This window comes from Carcharhinus amblyrhynchos, chromosome 14, assembly GCF_965287045.1.
Source record: "Carcharhinus amblyrhynchos chromosome 14, sCarAmb.v2.hapA, whole genome shotgun sequence".
Taxonomy (NCBI): Eukaryota; Metazoa; Chordata; class Chondrichthyes; order Carcharhiniformes; family Carcharhinidae; genus Carcharhinus; species Carcharhinus amblyrhynchos.
Window position 1 is genome coordinate 78,382,374 of NC_137337.1, and position 19,502 is coordinate 78,401,875.

The window sequence follows — 19,502 nt, forward strand, 5'->3', positions numbered from 1 at the left end:
CTAAAGTGCAGAAGGAGGTCATTTGGCCCATTGAGTCTGCACTGACCACAGACCCTATCCCTGTAACCCTACTTATACCCTGACACTAAGGGCAATTTAGCATAGCCAATCAACTGAACCCGCATATCTTTGGAGTCAAGACTCCAAGTCAAGACTTGCATAATTTCTGAAGTTAATAAGTACTTTCTCTGAGTCTAGACTCTGTTGCGATAGCAATCTCAGCGTATAAGGAAGCAAGATGTTTTACCAAGAGAACTTCTCAACTCTGGTAGCTAATTAGCATAGTAGCCTGCAGCTAATGATATTCCTGTAGGGAAGTGAGTACTACTGCTAACTGTGTTTGAAACCACATGAGAAAATCATATGTAGTTGTAGTTGTGTGTATTGTGCTAAGAACAAGACTTTTTTGCATTGATGCAAAATAACCATTTTAATCACAGCATGTTAATAACATATTTAAGTGATCTGCGTCATTAAAATTGATTCAAAACATCATATCTTTAATATGTGAAATTATATGCTATGGCAGCAATAGAGGTATTTATCAACAGAGCTTTAACAACTGTCACCTCTGGATGGTACTATAATCTGCTGCAGGCAGCTGTAGGTACCTGCAGGCAGGAGTCTTTTAGTTGTGTTAATAAAACCCATCCAGGTGCCAGAATCACCAGTGGGCTGATTTTCTGCTTTAAAGAATGCTGCTTCTTTTTCTTGTCCCCTCATACTGCTGTGCCTCGAGTCATCTTTCATGAAAAGGTCTATTTTTTTAAAAAAATGTGAAAAGCAGCGCTGGATTCGTATTTTAAGCATCGATTGGTGCTGAATGCAGAAGCGATCCCGCAATATGGAATCATTCCCATTATAAACCTGAATGGGACTAAGAAAATCCAAATTGGGGCTGGAATTCTCCCACCTCGTCCGCGGCTGGGATTCTCCAGTCCCGCTGCAGTGAATGGAGGTTTGGCTAAGGGCGCCAAACTTTCTGTTCTCGCCATCCGCAGTGGCGGAGTGTGAGAGGCGTAGAAACTAGAAGCAGGAGGAGGCCATTTGGCCCTTCGAGCCTGCCCCACCATTCATGGTGGCTGATCGTTAATGGAATTCAATATTCTGATCCTCCTTCCCCTCATATCCTTTGATGCCTTTCACCCCAAGAGCTGTATCTAATTTCTTCTTGATATCAGACGATGCTCTGACCTCACTTCTATTCTGTGGTAGTGAATTCCACACGTTCAGCGCCCTCTGGGTGAAGAAATTTCTCCTCGCCTCAGTTCTGAAACTTCTCCTCAAACTCTGACCCCTAGTTCTGGACTCTCCCACCATTGCGAACAGTAATGGAAGGCGGGAGAGTTCCAGTCTAGGACTCTTAAAGATCTGGGAAGAGACTTAAATCCAACCCACTCGGAAAATTCAGAGCCAGAATCTCGAAAGGTGCAAGAATTTCTATTGTACGCCATCCAGTTTTGAAGAAGTGAACATAGTCTTTGTGTTTCACAGTGAAAATGGTAGAATAATGATTTTCATACTTTAGTAATCTCTGGAGAACATTTTGCCTAAAGCCTTGGTCATAATTATTGTAGGGGATTATAATTTATAGCTCATTAACTTTTGCTGTTGAGTATTTTAGCCAAATTGTGCTTTTAAGTATCTGTTCCCCTTTGGTAGTCAATAAAATTGATGGGATAAATTACAAACTGCTATTGACACCAAAGTTGATGATCGGAAAGAATCATTCTGGGTCGGATAAAATTCAGGCTAAGTCAGGAGAACGATCAGTTTAATTTCCTAGCCGGAATGTCTTTCCCAGTTATCAGTGGGAGATAATTAACTAAGGATCAGCATAACAGAGGTTATAAGGTTCTGTGCTGAAATACTGTACTGTGTGTACAGATCAATTAGGATGCTTAACTTCATTTATAGTACGAAAAAATTAATCCCATAAAAATGAGTGATCTCAGAGGAGTCAGTTGTCAGCTTCTGGCAGGATCACTTTGCCATAATCTATTAAAAAGCAGCTTTTATCAAGGCTTTGCCTTTGTCATATTTTATGGATTTTTTTTCATAAACACTGCCTATACTTCATAAATGTCTCAATTTTCTAGTCTATTAACATTACTTCAAAAGTAATTGATAAAAAGACAGAGCATGCATGAAATAATACACCAATAATTTGAGGTGCTAGAGGCAATAACAGTAGTTAACATCTTCACATGGCTTGTGAAGTAAAACAGGGACAGGAATATAACCCACTGCTGATTGACTCAAATGATTCATCAGATTAATAGGGAATTGTAAAAGATATCTGCCCCAGTGACCCATAAAATATTTTGTTTATTGTTGCTGAAATGTATTTAGAAAAATAGTTTTCATGAAAAGCCGATCGGCAGAAGGCAAACCTAATCACAGCTGGACTGTCAGCCCGGAGAACATTTTACTCTTCGCCTGATGTTTGCGCTGTGGTAAAGAGAATGCGATGTTTGTGGAAGTGTTGGATGGACCCTTGCTGGAGGAATGAAGAGCTTACGTTGCAATGGTTCTTCAGAATTGAATAGATGAACTGGTTCAACCACTCATTTTGTATCATTTAAAAAGTTACATTACACAGTTCCAAATTGCTGTCGAAACCAAAAGTAAAACGCGCAAAGTTTGCGTGAAGAGGCTGTAGGGTTTACAGACCTGATCAACACCAAGAGGTGCCATGGCTATCTCGATTTTCTGCTCTGCCTGCCAGATGTGGCAGAGTTGTCTGGCAACATGTGTCAAGCCAGTGTTTTAGCAATGTAGAACTGATGTGATTGTTTATTTACCAAATGAACAATGCCTTTCTATCGTGTGCATCAACTGATACAGATGGGTGACAGATGGATACTGCATAACAAAACTCCACATGCTGTATCTGATATTGATTTGAATTGGGTGTAAGTCATGAACAGCCTAACATGTAACAGATAGATGTAGTGCCAAAGAGTTGTAACTTTGTTTCTCAGGAAGCTAAAATGTAGTTGTCGATATTTGAAGAGAATGCTAGCATGTTTAAGAAGATAGATGGATGAACAATAAGATTTTTTTTTCAATTCATTCATGGCCAGCCAGCATTTATTGTATAAAAGTAGGGAGGTCTTGCTGCAGCTGTATAGGGCATTGGTGAGGCCGCAGCTGGAGTACTGTGTGCAGTTTTGGGCGCCGCACCTGCGCAAGGATATTTTGGCCCTGGAGGGAGTGCAGAGGAGGTTTACTAGGCTGATACCGGAGTTGAGGGGATTGAGCTATGAGGAGAGGCTGAATAAACTAGGCTTGTGCTCGTTAGAGTTTAGAAGAATGAGGGGAGATCTCATTGAGACGTATAAGATGATGAATGGGATGGATAGGATAGAGGTGGAGAGACTCTTCCCGCTCAAAAAAGACAGTAGGACTAGGGGGCACAGCCTCAAGATAAAGGGGAGGCGGTTTAGAACGGAGTTGAGGAGGAACTTCTTCACTCAAAGGGTGGTGAATCTCTGGAATTCTCTGCCCGTTGAAGTGGTGGAGGCTGCCTCGCTAAATATTTTTAAGAAGCGGGTTGATGGGTTCTTGATAAGAGAGGGGATTAAGGGTTATGGGGAGAGGGCGGGAAAGTGGAACTGAGCCACAACAGATCAGCCATGATCTTATTGAATGGCGGGGCAGGCTCGAAGGGCTAGATGGCCTACTCCTGCTCCTATTTCTTATGTTCTTATGTAACATCAGGTTAAAGTCCAACATGTTTATTTGGCTTATCTGAAGAAGGAGCAACACTCCGAAAGCTCGTGCTACCAAATAAACCTGTTGGACTTTAATTAACCTAGTGTTGTGAGACTTCTTACTGTACCCACCCCAGTCCAACACTGGCATCTCCACGTCACAGCATTTATTGCCCATCCCTAGTTGCCCTTGTTCAGAGAGCAGTTGAGAGTCAACCACATAGCTGTGGCTGTGGAGTCACATGTAGGCCAGACCAGATAGGGATGGCAGATTTCCTTCCCTAAAGGTCATTAGTGAATCAGATGGTTTTTTTCAACAATCAACACAGGTTTCATGGCCATCAGTAGATTCTTAAAATTTTTAAAAACTGAAATCAAACTCCACCATCTGCTATGGCGGGATTTGAACCCAGATCCCTAGAACATTAGCTGGGTTTCTGGATTAATAGTCTAGTAATAATACCACTAGGCCATCACCTCCCCAAGAGAGTCATATCTTTATTTAGTGTTGACAATGTGCATGAACAATAACCACAAAGACGTCACACCACAAGATTGTAGACCGACACTGGTTCATACATGCTGGTAGGAAACAATAATACGCTGTCCACCTTCTTGCAGCTCATCCACATGTTATTTTCTCCAATTTAATTAAGTTTTCTTATGTGGCGGCACAGTGGTCAGCACTGTTGTCTCACAGCATCAGAGTTCAGAGCTCAATTCCGGCCTTGGGCCACTGTCTGTGTGCAGTTTGCACATTCTCCCCATGTCTGCATGGGTTTCCTCCTACAGTCTGAAGATGTATGGGTTTGGTTGTTGGGCCATACTAAATTCCCCCTTAGTGTCAGGGGGATGAACAGGGTAAATACATGGGATTACAGGGCTAGGGCCTGGGTGAGATTGTTGTCGGTGCAGGCTCGATGGGCCAAATGGCCTCCTTCTGTGCTGTAAGGATTTTGTGATGGCGTGGTTCGTTATTTCATAATTTACACAAAATCTGTTCTGCGTGTTTAAGAGATTCCTAGTAGTTGTGAAGAAGTGTTAGCGGCTGCCTCTTTGTATCACTGTCACCATTGTGTTGGTGATGTTTTGTAGAATTATTCTTGCAGCTGAGTGGTTTTGCTGGGCTGCTTCAGACGGCATCATTCAACAGCTGCAGAGTGTATGACCAGAAATACAGGTGCAGCAATCCTGCAGTCAGATTGCCGCAGATTAAGATTGACAAAGGCATAGCATTAGTATTTGCTGTCACTCGGCTACATTTCAAAGTTAAGCCTATAGTTTTCAAGCTGTCACCTGCTGCTGACCCCCACCCCCCCGCTGTGTGCTGCGAATCTCTCATTTTAACCGGATGTTTAAATTGGAAGTGTTGGAACCGTCCGGAGCAGGAAAGCTGTGATTCCCAAGCCTGGTATTCCTCCTGTTGATAGCAGCAGAGTTTATTCCGGGTTGATTCCAAGCAGATCATGTTTAGTGCTGTCGAACACTGTATTCTATTCAAATTGCTAAATATTGGCTTTGGGCTACAGTTGGGATTTAATAAAAGTGAGGCTGCAGCAGGAGCTCTGAAGCAATGAATGGAAAAGATCAAGCAGCTAACAGGACAAGGTAGCCTTTCTCTATAGTGAAACGCGGCAGTATGAATAGACTCTGTCATTCGATTGCCAGAGGACTGAGATCAGTGTTGCATAATTCTCATATCTAGTTCCACCCACTGTCCCTGCTCTTTAAGAGAGTGATGTCACATGATATCCACCTGCAGTTTGTACAGAATCTTTGAGCTCAAAATTCAATTAAAAAAAACACAACGCAACCTCCATCTACAAGTTTAAAAAGCGCAATGATTTTGATTTTACCTCTCCTGCCTGGTTTGGGAGTAGTCACTGTGAAGACAGTTAAGGTGACGATGGACTGGGGGCTTTCCCACTCCTGGTGTGCTTGACTGCATTAATAAGTGCAGGAATTGGCCCCAAGCTGAGGTGGGGGGGCAGGGAGAGGGGATCCTTTATTAAGTTTGCAGCAAGGACTTGATGTCGGCAGGGCCCAATCTGATGTTTTATCCTGAGGCCTGAGCAAGGAAGCCGTTGTGACTTGCCCACCAAGCCTCACCTGTGGGCGACAGGAGCCAGGGAATGGAGAAGCGAATTTCACCTTTCCTGCTGAGTATTTTTGAGGGTCAGGAGGAACAGGCATTCTTCCTCAAGCCCCACAAGTGAATGTTGGGCCCCCCTGGCTCTGGGATTCCTCATCAGAAGCGCTGACTTTGGGCCAAGGACCTCTTTCGTAGATCTTTGGCAGTGGCCTCCTGTCACCATTGGGCTGTCCTGTCAGGGGATCAACAAGCGACATGTTACTGAGGCTTGGCCGATTTAAAAAAAAACATCTGAAGTTCCTCGCTGGAGCTCACAGTAAATCCTGCTGCTTTGCCATGTTCCTGCCCAGGAATTCAGAAATAGGGTATGGAAGATGTTTACCAGGATGCCCCCTGGTCTGTAAGGTTTTAGCTACGAGGAGAAGTTGGGTAAACTGGGTTTGTTCCCACTGGAACGATGGAGGTTGAGGGGTGACCTGATACAAGATTGAGTGCATGGACAGAGTCAGATGCACTTTCCTAGGGTAGAAAAGTCAAGCACTAGAGAACATAGATTGAAGAAACGTGGGGAAAAGTTTAGAGGAGATGTGTGAGGCAAGTTTTTTTACACAGTGGGTGGTGAATGTTTAGAACATGCTGCCTGGGGAGGGGGTGGGAGCAGGTACAATAGCAGCATTTAAGGGGCATCTAGACAAATACATGTACAGGATGGGAATGGAAGGATACGGACTCGGTAAGTGCATACAATTTTAGATTAGGCAGGCATCATTATCAGTGCAGCCTTGGAGGGCCGAAGGGCCTGTTCCTGTGCTGTACATTTCTTTGTTCTTTTGTCCTTTGTTCCAACGAGCCAACTCAAGATCAGAAATTAGTAAAATAAAGATTCTCCCTCAAAAGCATAGTCCTGAAGAACCAATAATGCTGCGAGTGTAGCCACTGACATTGGTAAAGTGCTAACCAGAAATGTAGTTGCCCCTGTGGTTTACCTATTTCAGTTGTATAAACCACATCCAACATTCTACCATCCACAGAACGTCAGACCCGAGTAATTACAAACTACTATCCCTGCTGCCAGCCTCATTAAACCAAAGTGATTGAAAAGCTTGTAGCATCAAAAACCTGCTGTTTTGCCACTAATTTGGTTTCAGAGTGAAATGATTTTTAATTTCTCAATCTAATGGTGCAGAAATCAAAGAGCATTGTTGTCCAACTCAATCAGGGTAGAACCTCTGAACATTTTGAAAGTGCTGATATCCCCACCTCCTTCAGAAGCTGGTCACATGTCACTTATCCAGTGAGTTACTCATCTGAAGATGAAACTTCCTGGGAGAACACTGCAGCATCTTAAACACATTCCTGCAAAAGTCTTGAGACCATGTACCATTCATCTCTTTAAGTTACTGTGGAGTTGCTGGCGTTGGACTGGGGTAAACACAGTAAGACGTCTCACAACACCAGGTTAAAGTCCAACAGGTTTATTTGGTAGCCCGAGCTTTCGGAGCACTGCTCCTTCATCAGGGGTGAGTGAAGGGGCAATGCTGCAAAAGCTTGTGGTACCAAATAAACCTGTTGGACTTCAACCTGGTGTTGTGAGACTTCTTACTGTGTTTACCCCAGTCCAACGCCAGCAACTCCACAGTAACTTAAAGAGATGAATGGTACATGGTCTCAAGACTTTTGCAGGAATCCCTCGGGGAACTATAGGTAGCCCCACTGTGTTTGTATGTCCTATTAGTGAGCTTTGGATGAAATGAAACATTTGTCTACTCTGGTGTTGAGACCATTGTGTAGGATTAACTCCCTACTGGAGAGGCGAGGGTAAGTGGTATCAGAACAAAACATTGTTGGTTACTGGATGGATAAAAGATGGATTGTCTTTCCTGCTGAACTGACAAAGCTGTGTATCACTTTAGAGAAAGATTTATCCTATTCCACATACACAGGTTGTATATTGGTCAGTCACAACCATTTAGCATCTTGGCTCAGTATAAAATGCAATCTGCAGAGGTGAAGCCACTGGTAAAGAGATCTGGAGGAGAATAATGCGGATCCTTTGAAGACTCAGCTGCAACACTAGCTTGAGTGTCTGCACCATGACGTGTGCCCAGAGAATGAAATGATGCACACCTGTGGGGGAAATAACAGGGAATTTGTCTGTTGTTCCTGGACTCAGTCCAGTCCAATGCTATGGACTCAGTGAGTCTGAAGGAGAATAGCTTACAGAGTTAGAAATCAAATTAATCTTTCTGATCAATCAACTTCCATCAGAATGGGCCTCAACCTGAAACACTAACTGTCCTTCTCTCCGCAGTTGCTGCCTGGATGTTTCCAGCATTTTACCTGTTTCTATTTGAGATTCAGAATTGGCAGAAATTGCCTTTTGCTCTCAGCTGGAGAACAGATGAGCGAGCAATATGAGAATTACCAGCCCTAAAGAAAGGGCCACATGTTCATATCAGTGACATAAAAGTTGCACCATCTTCACCTCTTCATATGTACCAGTCCAAGGAGTCTGCGCATACTTCCAAGTCCCAGAATTTCATATCCAAGAGGTGGAATTCAGTGGGGGTGGTTGGGAATGGTTTGTGAGGTGGCAGGAGGTTGGAGAATGGGGTTAGGTTAGCTGGAGTGCCATCACTTTCCAACACCATGAAATTCCCTCAGTGGCAGGTAGGTGGAGGATGGCATTCTTGCCCAGTTAGGCATTCAGAGGTCCGTAATGCTGTGTTGGCATTCTACCAGTGAAACCCGGGGGCTTTATGGACTCGAGGGGTACCCTCCAAATTGGAACTCTATGGCTGATAGACATGTGTGTGTGTGTCCATCTGTCCCATATTCCCTACCCCACCCAACCCAGCAATCAGTGCTGCCCCTGTGGAATTAGCCACCCGCTCTCACCGAGCAACTGCCCCCTCCACCTCACCAGGGTCTGCCCAGCCTGCCTTCCCAGCCCAGGTGACCGCCACCCCACTTACCTTGGATTTAGAGTGGCATCCATGCTGCTTTTGGCTGGGTGGACCCCAGCAAAGGCCACTGGTCCTGGGATGGAGTGCCTGCCAATAGTCCTTGGGAGGCAGAATGTTGCCCCTTAAAGGGACGAGATGGTGAGCTGCCCGTTTGGTACAGGATCAGTTTGGAGGTTCTGGGAATGGCTGAGGCCATGTTGCCCGTGGCTACTGCTACCCCGGCAAAATCCATCCCAGCGTCTCTTGTTTGCGGCACTCTGTCCCAGTGACCGTGCCTGGAATCTTGTCTTTTTCCTTAAACCGAAAGTTGACTGTCTTTTGCTGAAGAGTTTCTGGAGAACACGTTAGACTGCAGCTAATGAGTGACCTGGCACAATTTCACCAAGTCTCTCTGTGCCCCAGTATTAATCTCACAGATAGCTGTGTGAGGACAGTTATCTGCAGCTCCACAATGTTATGTCACTTCAATTATAAAATAAACAATTCAGATCCATGCTGATGGTGTTCGTAAAGAAGCTCAGCATGGCATTGTGTTCATTAGACAAGTCTGAACTTTATCAAAAAACACCAGGCATCTTCCCATCTGAATCCTGAATCTCCTCCTGCTTGCTTTTATATCGAATCTTATCCTGACCTTCAGGTTGCCTTTAACAGATACTACACATTGATAGAATATTGTGTTAAAATGTTTGGCCATTTTATTTTGCTATCATGAGGCAGTCACTTCAGAACATATCCTGGTGACACACTCACGATACTAAACCTGTGTCGCGTCATGTGACTGAATTCTTTCCTTTCAAGTTTTGTCTATCGATTACGCTAATGCTCCATTTGTATTTGCCTTCCATGCTTATAGATCTCAACATGAATCACTGATGAGAGTGATGTAACTCAGTAAAATACGGCAATTAGCACCGCTGCCTCTCAGCGCCAGGGACCTGGGTTCAATTCCGGCCTCTGGTCACTGTCTGTGTAGAGACTGCATGTTCTCCCCATGTCTGTGTGGGTTTCTTCAGGGTGCTCCGGTTTCCTCCCACAGTCCAGAGATGTGCGGGTTAGGTGGATTGGCCAAGCTAAATTGTCCCTTAATGTCACGGGGATTAGCAGGTTAAATACATGAGGTTATGGGGATAGGTCCTGGATGGGATTGTGGCTGGTGCAGACTCGATGGGCTGAATGGCCTCCTTCTGCCCCGTAGGATTCTATGACTCGATAAAGCGCAGGTCCCACTTACAGGAAATACATTTTCTTTCGCTAGCAGAATATTATTGAAGATAATGGCTGGAATTCTCTGGCAGTTCATGCCAGCGGGATTCTCTGCTCTCTCTGGTGCCATACCCCCTGCTGTGGGATTCCCAGCAGTGTGGGATGATTCAATGGGAATTCCCATTGACAGTGGTGGGACCAGAATACCCTGCTGGCAGCCAACCGTGTGCTGTTGAGAAAAATGCCAGGGAACGTCACGCCGTGTCTGTTTGTTTATCATGTGTAGAGCTACTGATCAGCATGATGTGAACAATGTTCCTTTAATGTATATTAGAGCCACAAAATACTCACTGGCCTGGAGGCACCTTTGTATGTGAGAGTTCTGCAGTGTAACGAAAAGCCACGGTACTTCCACTGTTGTGATTTTAGTTACACACGGGAGACAAAGCAAGTGTGGGGGCAGCCATGATCTTTTGGAATGGCAGAGCAGGCTCGGAGGGCTGAGTGGCAAAATGAAAATAATACTATCCGAGCACTGCATTGATTAAAGGACTCGGAGCACATTTACCACGCAGCAGAGTTCTTATCAGTGTTATTAATTTGATTTCTCTTTTCCACAAATGCAATTTTATTGACCGGGTTTTTTTGAAAATCCAGATATGTGTTATCCAAATATGCTTACCCACATCCATTCGATTTTGCAGAGCAAATGTTTCAGAAAAATGTGTTTGAATGGACCTATCATTTATTCATTTGATCTTTCTCTTCACCCTATCATAACCGTAAGACTACATCCGGTGCCCTGTCCTTTCCTTCTGCCCTATGTACTCTATGAATGGTACGTCTATAGTGCACAAGCAACAATACTTTTCACTGTATCCCAATGCACGTGACAGTAATAAATCAAATCTATTTATAATTATTAAGAATTTTGCATAATATTCAAAATCAGCTAGAAACGTACAGATTGTTGATTACGTGGGGAATAAAATATTGTTGATCTTGTCTTTGTGTTTTCCTGGGAATCTCATCTGTAAGCAAGAGAGATGAACTGGGTGTGTTACACAGTTGGTTGGAGAAAGCAGAGTCTGGCAAACTGGTAATTATTAGCCGGGTAACCTTATCTGCAGCTGAAGTGAGATGGACTAGCAGTGGCAGCAGTCATTTTGCTGAATCAAAGTCCATGTTAGTTGCATTATACACTGCCACACTGTGTTGTTAAGACTGGTATTAGCATGTACTGCTGAGGACATTGGAAGGACTCGATCTGTCACACTAAATCGCCTTCTCGCCCTCAAATGCTGAGGTCTGTGGCTCTGCTGACATGTTCCTTCATTAATGGTCCAGCCTTGACAACTGATCCTAATTGCCTCTGAACAGCACTTCATGTATTATTGGTTTCTGCCTGCCCTGGTTCATGTCAACAAGCCACGGCAAGTGTAGGGTGTGCCTAGTGCCTTTTTCTGCAATGATACTAAAATAGTCACTTACTTCTTAAGGTGCTGAACTTGCTGGAAGCAAAGTGAGAAACCCAAGATCCCTTCATCCCACAGCAATAAATATTGAATGTGCATCTGTATAATGTTGTAAGAGTGGGCCTGCATAAAGGCTATAAAACATGAATAGAGGGAACATTATGAACAATGTTTTAAAGTGCATAGTTCTGAATATCTTTCATGCGCTTTTATTCCTTTGAGGGCAGGGTTTTTTTTAACTTTTGAGAAATATATTTTTCATTCTGTGGTGTTCTTTTTTAAAATTGTATTCTGGAGAAACCTAATAGCTAAAATTATTTTTTTTTCGCTAAGCATGGCGAACAGCAGCGGTCTGGCTTTTCCACCGGGGCATTAATGGTCTCGGCCAGTCTTAAGGTAGCAATTCTTAACCTCCAGCAGATGAAAGGTTCTCCACTCTGCACCAAAATCCCAAACACGCGCGCACAGAATGTGATCATCAGGACCCGACTGCTCAAAATGTTGTCTGTTGCGACCGTTTACTGTGATTGTGAAAGAAAGAAAACAGCTGCAGCGTTGGGAATAATTGCTCAATGTATGATGTATTTTAAAAAAAAAGAATAATTGGGGCGAGGTTGTTGCCGGAGTAGGTGTCCAAAATGGGACATGATTTCAGTCAGGGCGAATCTGAAAAAGCCACCTGATAATGTCACTGTTTTTGTGGTAAATTCCTTCTGCTTGTGGAATGGGGGGTATCTTTTGACAGCGATATAGTATATATATTATATATAATGTGTGCTGAGTAATGTATATCTTTTCATTTGACTTAAAGAACAATTCAATCAAGGCCGAAACTTATACTGTTGCAATTTTTGATAAACAGGAGAGGCGAGGGTGGGGGCAACCATGGTCTTTTGGAATGGTCTAGCAGGCTTGAAGGGCTGAATAACCAACTCCTATTCTGAGGCGCTAAGCTTCACAATACTACATCTGCCATAAAAAAAAAATCATTTATACGAACTCTAACCAAACTGGTAGGGCTACCAAGTAATTCCTGATTAGCGCCTTTCAACCAATTTCCTCCTATTTCGATCTGTACCACTTGGTGAGATGGTTTGGTAAATTTAATGTTCAAACAGCTCATGCTAAAGCTAAATGGTTATCTTCGGTGCTCGGCATGTTCTGAGACTGATGTTGTCTAAAAGTTATGGAATAAGAACCTGAGTTAAAACATTTTCAGTGTGGTTTATGGGCTTGCAGAGCTCAGAACCCGGATGTAAAGGCAGCTATCAAACCGGGAAAATCATTTTTTAAAAAAACACTGGCCCAGTTTTGCTTTTCTCTGTGTGCCTTTGCAAAAACAGAGCTATCGTGGACCTACCTCAAGTTTAAAGCACGTGTCATATTGAAGCTGAACCACAACCTTGCTCTGAAATAAGCCTTTTTTCAGTGAAAGTATAGCAGCATTTATATCCTTTATCAGGAAAATGAGAACAAATTGAAAGTTGATTTTCGGAAGTGTACCACCCTGCGGCAGATCATGTGATTGGAGCTGCTGTTCTGCTCGGCAGGCTGGGAGCCCCGAGGCGTGAAAAAAAGATGGCAGCACCCAAGGAGAATTCCTGCTCCCCTCTGCTGTTTGAGATACTATTCAGCAGAGCTTCTCTCAGACAAAGACAGAAGCTCAGGCACTGACCTTAAGCAGATTCTTAAAAAATATTTAAAATGTGACTTACTGTGTAACTTTCATGAAATCTCAGGGAAGGGAACCCCATCCATAATGTTTAAATATATAGCTTCAGCATTCTGGCTGGTTAAGGTGTAGCAGGAAATATTCCTATTGGCTAGAGTGATGCAGAGAGAATCAGTGTAAGTCAGTGTTAGTTTTTAAGAGGTTACACAGAAGAGTAGATACACTGAGAATTACTCGTAGCATCTGAATCATTGTATTGAACATTTTGACTTACTGCAGTGAGATTTTCTCCATGTTGCTGCTCAAATTGGCGGCATGGTGTCGCAGTGGTTAGCAGTGCTGCCTCACCACACCAGGGACCGGGGTACAATTCCCAGCTTGGGGTCACTGTCTGTGTGGAGTCTGCACGTTCTCCCCGTGTCTGGGTGGGTTTTGTCCGCGTGCTCCGGTTTCCTTCCACTGTCCAAAAGACGTGCTGGTTAGGTGCATTGGCCGTGCTAAATTCTCCCTCAGTGTACCCGAACAGGAGGCGGAGTGTGGCGACTAAGGGATTTTCACAGTAACTTAATTGATAAATGAACCTAAATGACAATGGAATTAAACCAATGCTGCAATATCTGTAACTCACATCTGTGTTTGGTAACTCTCAGTAGTCTGGAGGGGCTATTTCACTGGGAGAGGGCTTCAACTATTACTTTTTAACCAGTTCTGCAAATTGAAGGTTTCTACATTTAATTCAGACTATTTCAGCTTAGATTTATAAATGTGATGCCTGAATTCAATGAAACTTGTTAATATTTGTTTGTTTTAATGTTTTTACCAGTTTAATTCACGTAGGCACATTGCCAGTCTCCTATCAGTCTCAGACATGGTCACACACTACACAGATAGACTTAGGGCATTGTCGGGGAGCCTATTCAGGCCTCACTAAAAATATCTTCTGTCTGAACAAGTTAATGTCCAGATATTTTTTCTGTCAGCAATTCAAGATAAAATCATGAATTTTGCATTAATTAAAACAGTAAAACACACGTTCCATTCATCACGTTCTTAGGAATGATTCTCGCTATGTCTAAGGTCACATTAGAAGTTTTTTTTTTAATTGAAAATTCTCCAAACTGCATCTGAGCGTATTGAAAATTGTAGAAATGTCAGTGTTCCACAGTCGCCCTTTTGCAGCATGCGGTTAGGTATTACTGCTTTGTCGTTTGTCATTATTTTGATACTTTAACGGAGAAGATAATGACTTTCTTTTCTCCTGTTTTGTTTCTATATTCTATCTGTAATTTTTCTGTCGATAATACAAATATGAAGTGTGCATGCACTTCATGAGCAGAATTGTTTCATCTTCAGAAGGAATTATGTTTGTGTCCAGAACGAAAATGTTTCGATGATGTTGTAGCTTTAAATCCCGCAGTTTAATAACTTGGAATCCTAATTGAGTCCAAATTTGCATATATATTGGAGAATATTGAATTTGTTTGCCACAGTGAATTGGCTAGTGTTCTTGTTCGTGCAGTAATGCTGCCACCTTCTGCAGCACAGAAGTATTATCACCTACAATGAGGTTGTGAGCCGGGGACTTGTTTTAATGTCTTCTGCAGGTTGTCCAGTAGCTAAAAGCAAGCAGCATAATCCTTGCAAAGTCAACTGGCTGAGACAGAGAATTGCCTGACTCCCCGTCTTCTAAATGATTGGTTCAGAAGCCAGTGTGGGAGATGTCCTATCTCCTCAATGTGGCTGAATTCCCAATGTGACAGTCTGACAGGCCCCGGGAAGTGGTAGAACCCAGTTTGTTCACATTTTCCATCGAAAAATGTCCCCTCGCCTTAGCATGGAATTAAAACGCTATTAATTTCTAGTTATGCGAGAGGCTAAGTAGATAAGTTAATTTTGCGCAGGAGTTAAAGGAATGAGATAAGTGGTGCTTTGAGGGCCGAGGTAGGCACAGCTGGGATTAAGAGGCAAAAGCGATTGTGGATGTTTTTTCACCATCATTCAGTCAGACAACATGCCCTTCAGCAGAACAGCGAGCCTCCTGATTCTCTCGAATTAGGGAGATTAGCATGAAGCGCATAATGTGGGATGATGGAATTTGTCATAATTTGCATTGTTCTGGAAAGATGCGGTTTGATAGAGCGATGCATCTTGGAGCATGTCATGTCCCACGGGCAGGTCACGAAGGAAACTTGGCAGAAATGATTTTCCGATATGTGCATCAGTCGTAAATGCCTCACAACCAATTTGTCAAAAGCTGAGGTCCAGGCAGTTGAAAACAGTGGGCATTTGCCCTAATACAAGGAGAAATGAAGTCAGCATACATCGCCAAATAGCATATTCATTACAAAGTAATCTTGCTATATATAAAATATAGAGCCTGTCAGTCATGATCTTTGTCCGCTAAATTTAGCGAATGATTTTGTTACATGTTTTGCATTCTTAGCTATTAAAGCTTTCCTTAAGTAAACAGCTAAAAGGAATGAAGTCCCTTAATTTCCGCTTCCCAGTATTGTAATAACAGATTGCCTTTGCTAAAAGGAATCCTCTCATTGGAATCATCATTAACTATAACAGCATCAGGAGGTGTCTTCTGACTGATTGCTTCTGACCTTGATAATGTTCACAAACTGCCAATAGAAAGAATAATCAGCATGTAGTTGACAAAACGGACATGACAGTGTTACTTATCTGCTGCGGCATTTCTGGAAATGGGAATGAGGAGAGCAGACAGGCAAGGAAACACGCTTATTTACAGTTACAAAGCTAGAAGAAAAGGTCCAATGTCATGAAATGACCACAATCTATTTATGGACGAATTGTCTATGATGCCATTCTTTTGGCATTTAATATTTTTCCCTCCACTAAACTTATGCACGCACGGGTTATGCAATTTACCATATAAATATTGAGCAAGACTTGGTGATATTTTACAAGACACTCAGCAATGTCTGCCTTTTCGCTTACTACATATATTGAAATAACAAGGTTTATAAGGCCAGTTAAGTAACACTGATCGTATGTGACAGTTGAGCATTCGCGGGTTGGGGATCTCAGAAGTGCTAAAAAATATAAGAAATAGCGTGTACGTATATAGGAAGACTGCATCTGTGACACACCACTGTTCAAGAGAGAAAGGTTACACATTTTAATCTTTTTGGAAATAATTTTATATCATGTTTTTGATTTGTAAGGTGGTTTTATCTTCCACAAGCCTCTGTACAATAAAAATACCTTACAGGGTCACAGAAATGCCTAAATCAAATGGAAGTCTCCTGGTCCTCCATTTTAAACTATAAAAGTAAAACAGAAATAGCAACGTGGTCAGTTAGTTTATTTATCTTTTCTCATTTGATTTATTATTACCACATGTATTAGTATACAGTGAAAAGTATTGTTTCTTGTGCACTATACGCCATTCAAAGAGAAGGAAAGGAGAGAGTGCAGTGTTAAGGTCATTGCTAAGGTGTAGAGAAAGATCAACACAGTGTGAGGAAGGTCCATTCAAAAGTTTGACAGCAGCAGGGAAGAAGCTGTTCTTGGGTTGGTTGGTATGTGATCTCAGACTTTTATATCTGACTCATATTACAGGTAACTAACGCATTAGAAATAATTAACACTCCAGCTCTTTAACACTGCATTGCATAATGAGCTTATTATTGAACCTTATGTGTAGTTCCAGATAGACCGAAAGCTTATGGAAATCAATGGAGGATCAGATTCTGATAGCACGGAAATAAGAATGTGAAGACTCATCTGTATAGTTCAAGCCAAACATTGTGCCATTTTCTTGCATGTTGGTCAAATTCTTTAATTGGCGGCGGGCAAAGTATTTCAAAAGGACTCAATGAATAATCAGCTCAATCGAATCAACGAACCCCAAGGCTCCAGACAAACCTGAATATAGTGGAATTTAAATATTGAAGTTCCAAAAAGATAATTGTTGATAATTTACCATCTGGGTAATTGGATCAATCATTATTAAACTGAATTCAAGGAGCAAATAGATACTTCTGGCTGAATCTCATATTATCTCATCTCATGGAGGGTTGAAGGGCCTGTGCTGTATTGTAAATAGGATTGATATTTGAAAGAAAATGGCTACAGGCTGTCAAAAACCAAAAAAAATGGAAACACCAGCAGGTCAGTTGACATCTATGGCGAAAAGAGTATAAACCCCATTATCAGAAGTGGAAGAAATTACAGAACAGCATTTAAAAAGGAGCAGGAAAAAAAAGAGAGAAAAATATGCACGCAATCACACTGGCCAGTAATGTCTTCCGTCAGAAACCTTGTTTCTTTTTGCAGTGTCTGGTTCACTTGGTTCAAAGCTTTGAATTGGTATTCATGCCATTGGTTATTTCTTGGTGAATTTGTCTGTACAATTTTTTTAGGTTTTAATTCTTTAAAGAAAAAAAACGGGATATTGTGATGAGGATTTACCCTGTCATTGGTGAAAGTTGCACAGAATCATGGACAGCAACACCAAGATGCCAATTATACCTTGGTTATGACTTTGTATTGAGTATGTTATTTGGCGATGTATACTGATTTCATTTCTTCTTGTATTAGGGCAAATGCCCGTTGTTTTCGACTGTCTGAACCTCAACTTTTGACAAATTGGTTGTGAGGCATTTACGACTGATGCATTTAGGCCAAATATGGGCAATTGGAATTAGGTTAGGGGCCTAAAAAAAAAGGGCAGCATGGACAAGTTGGGCCGAAGGGCCTATTTTCATGCTGTAAATCTCTATGACTCTATGTATCGGAAAATCATTTCTGCCAAGCTTCCTTTGTGACCAGCCTGTGGGACATGACATGCTCCAAATGCATCGCTTTATCAAACTGCTAAGCTAAGAAATCAGCAATTAGAATCAATATACACGAAAATCAGTGAAGTTGGTTCAGCTCCTTAAGCACATTATGCACTATAGTGCAGAAGGAGGCTATGCGGCCCATCAAACCTGCACCAACTCTCTGTCAGAGTATCTTACCCAGGCCCCCTCCCCCCTGCCCTATCCTAGTAACCCCACACATTTCCCATGGCTATTCCATCTAACCAACACATCTTGGGACACTTGAGGGGCAATTCAGCTTGGCCAATCCATCTAACCTGCACATCTTTGGATTGTGGGAGGAAACCGGAGCACCTGGAGGAAACCCAGGCAGACACGGGGAGAATGTGCAAACTCCACACAGAGAGTGACCCAAGCCAGGAATCAAACCCAGGACCCCGGTGCTGTGAGGCAGCAGTGCTCACCACCGTGCCGCCCCACAGTTATCTTCTGTGGACAACAGGCCCTCGAGTGAGACTTAAACTGATGGAACCAAACCAAAATATCTTTGATCTTAATCCACGTGTACCTTGAGTTGGAATGACATAATGAGAATCCTGTGCAATCCTTTTGAAGATATGCTAATTATATTGTATCTTTTATCCAAAAATCGTTTTATTAGTTTCTGCCACAGTGGATTTTGGTAACTGAGGAGAAATTTGCCAGTTGGAGAATATTTACTGAAATTCAGATGGAAATATATTACTCATCACATAGCAGTCCCATCAGTGCAAAACAGGTGGAAGAAATGAATTATATAGTGCGTGGGGAGATTGGGGGGGGGAAGAAGTGGAACATTTGCTGAAGAATGTGACTGTAAACAAAATAAATATAATCAGCTCCAAGATGTGGGATTTGTTGTACAACTTGTCATTCAGTTAACGGGAAAAGGATCCTCTTTCACCAGCGAGGGATCTGGATTGTCATTCCTTTTCGATTTTATTGGATTTTACATGTCAATACGTACAAACTGTTATAACGCAGCACATCAAACATATACATTGAAATTCACTTCAAAAGACCTCAATTAATACGGCAGCAAAACCTGAATAAAAATTAAAGTGCAGGAAAGGGAGTAGAATCCCAAAGGACAATTTTAACAAACGCGGGGTTTCAATTTGGGTAATTGCTGCAGTGTAAAAGAATGGCAAACTGGAATAAAATATCATTGTGCAATTTGTATTTTTTTTAATTTAATCATCTCTTTAAGTGTTTATTATCTTGGATATGGATGTTTATGAATTATGAAGCTCCCAAAATGAAAGAGGAAGCGTTCTGTTTTTGAACGGGGCTCCTGGGAATTGGGCACGTACTTGAAAAGGCAACATTTTCCGAGCTCTCGGGAGACAGCTGGGGAAGGGGCTAATTAAATAACGTTTTCAAAGAGCCAGCATAGGCACAATGGGCTGAAGGTCCTCTTTCTGTTTAGTGTGAATTCCTAGGCGTTCTACCTGGTGATAGCTCTCCCATAAAGTTTTGTGATAATTAGCATATTCCATTGTTAAACTTTGTGAGAGACTTTTGGGAAGAACAGCGATTCTAA

General features: G+C 42.3%; 1 protein-coding gene across 1 annotated transcript in view; it reads left to right on the plus strand.

The window, feature by feature from the left end:
* Window positions 1-19,502, plus strand: part of dph6 (diphthamine biosynthesis 6) — a 209,843-nt gene that overhangs the window by 115,343 nt on the left and 74,998 nt on the right. The gene's annotated exons all lie outside the window — the stretch shown is intronic.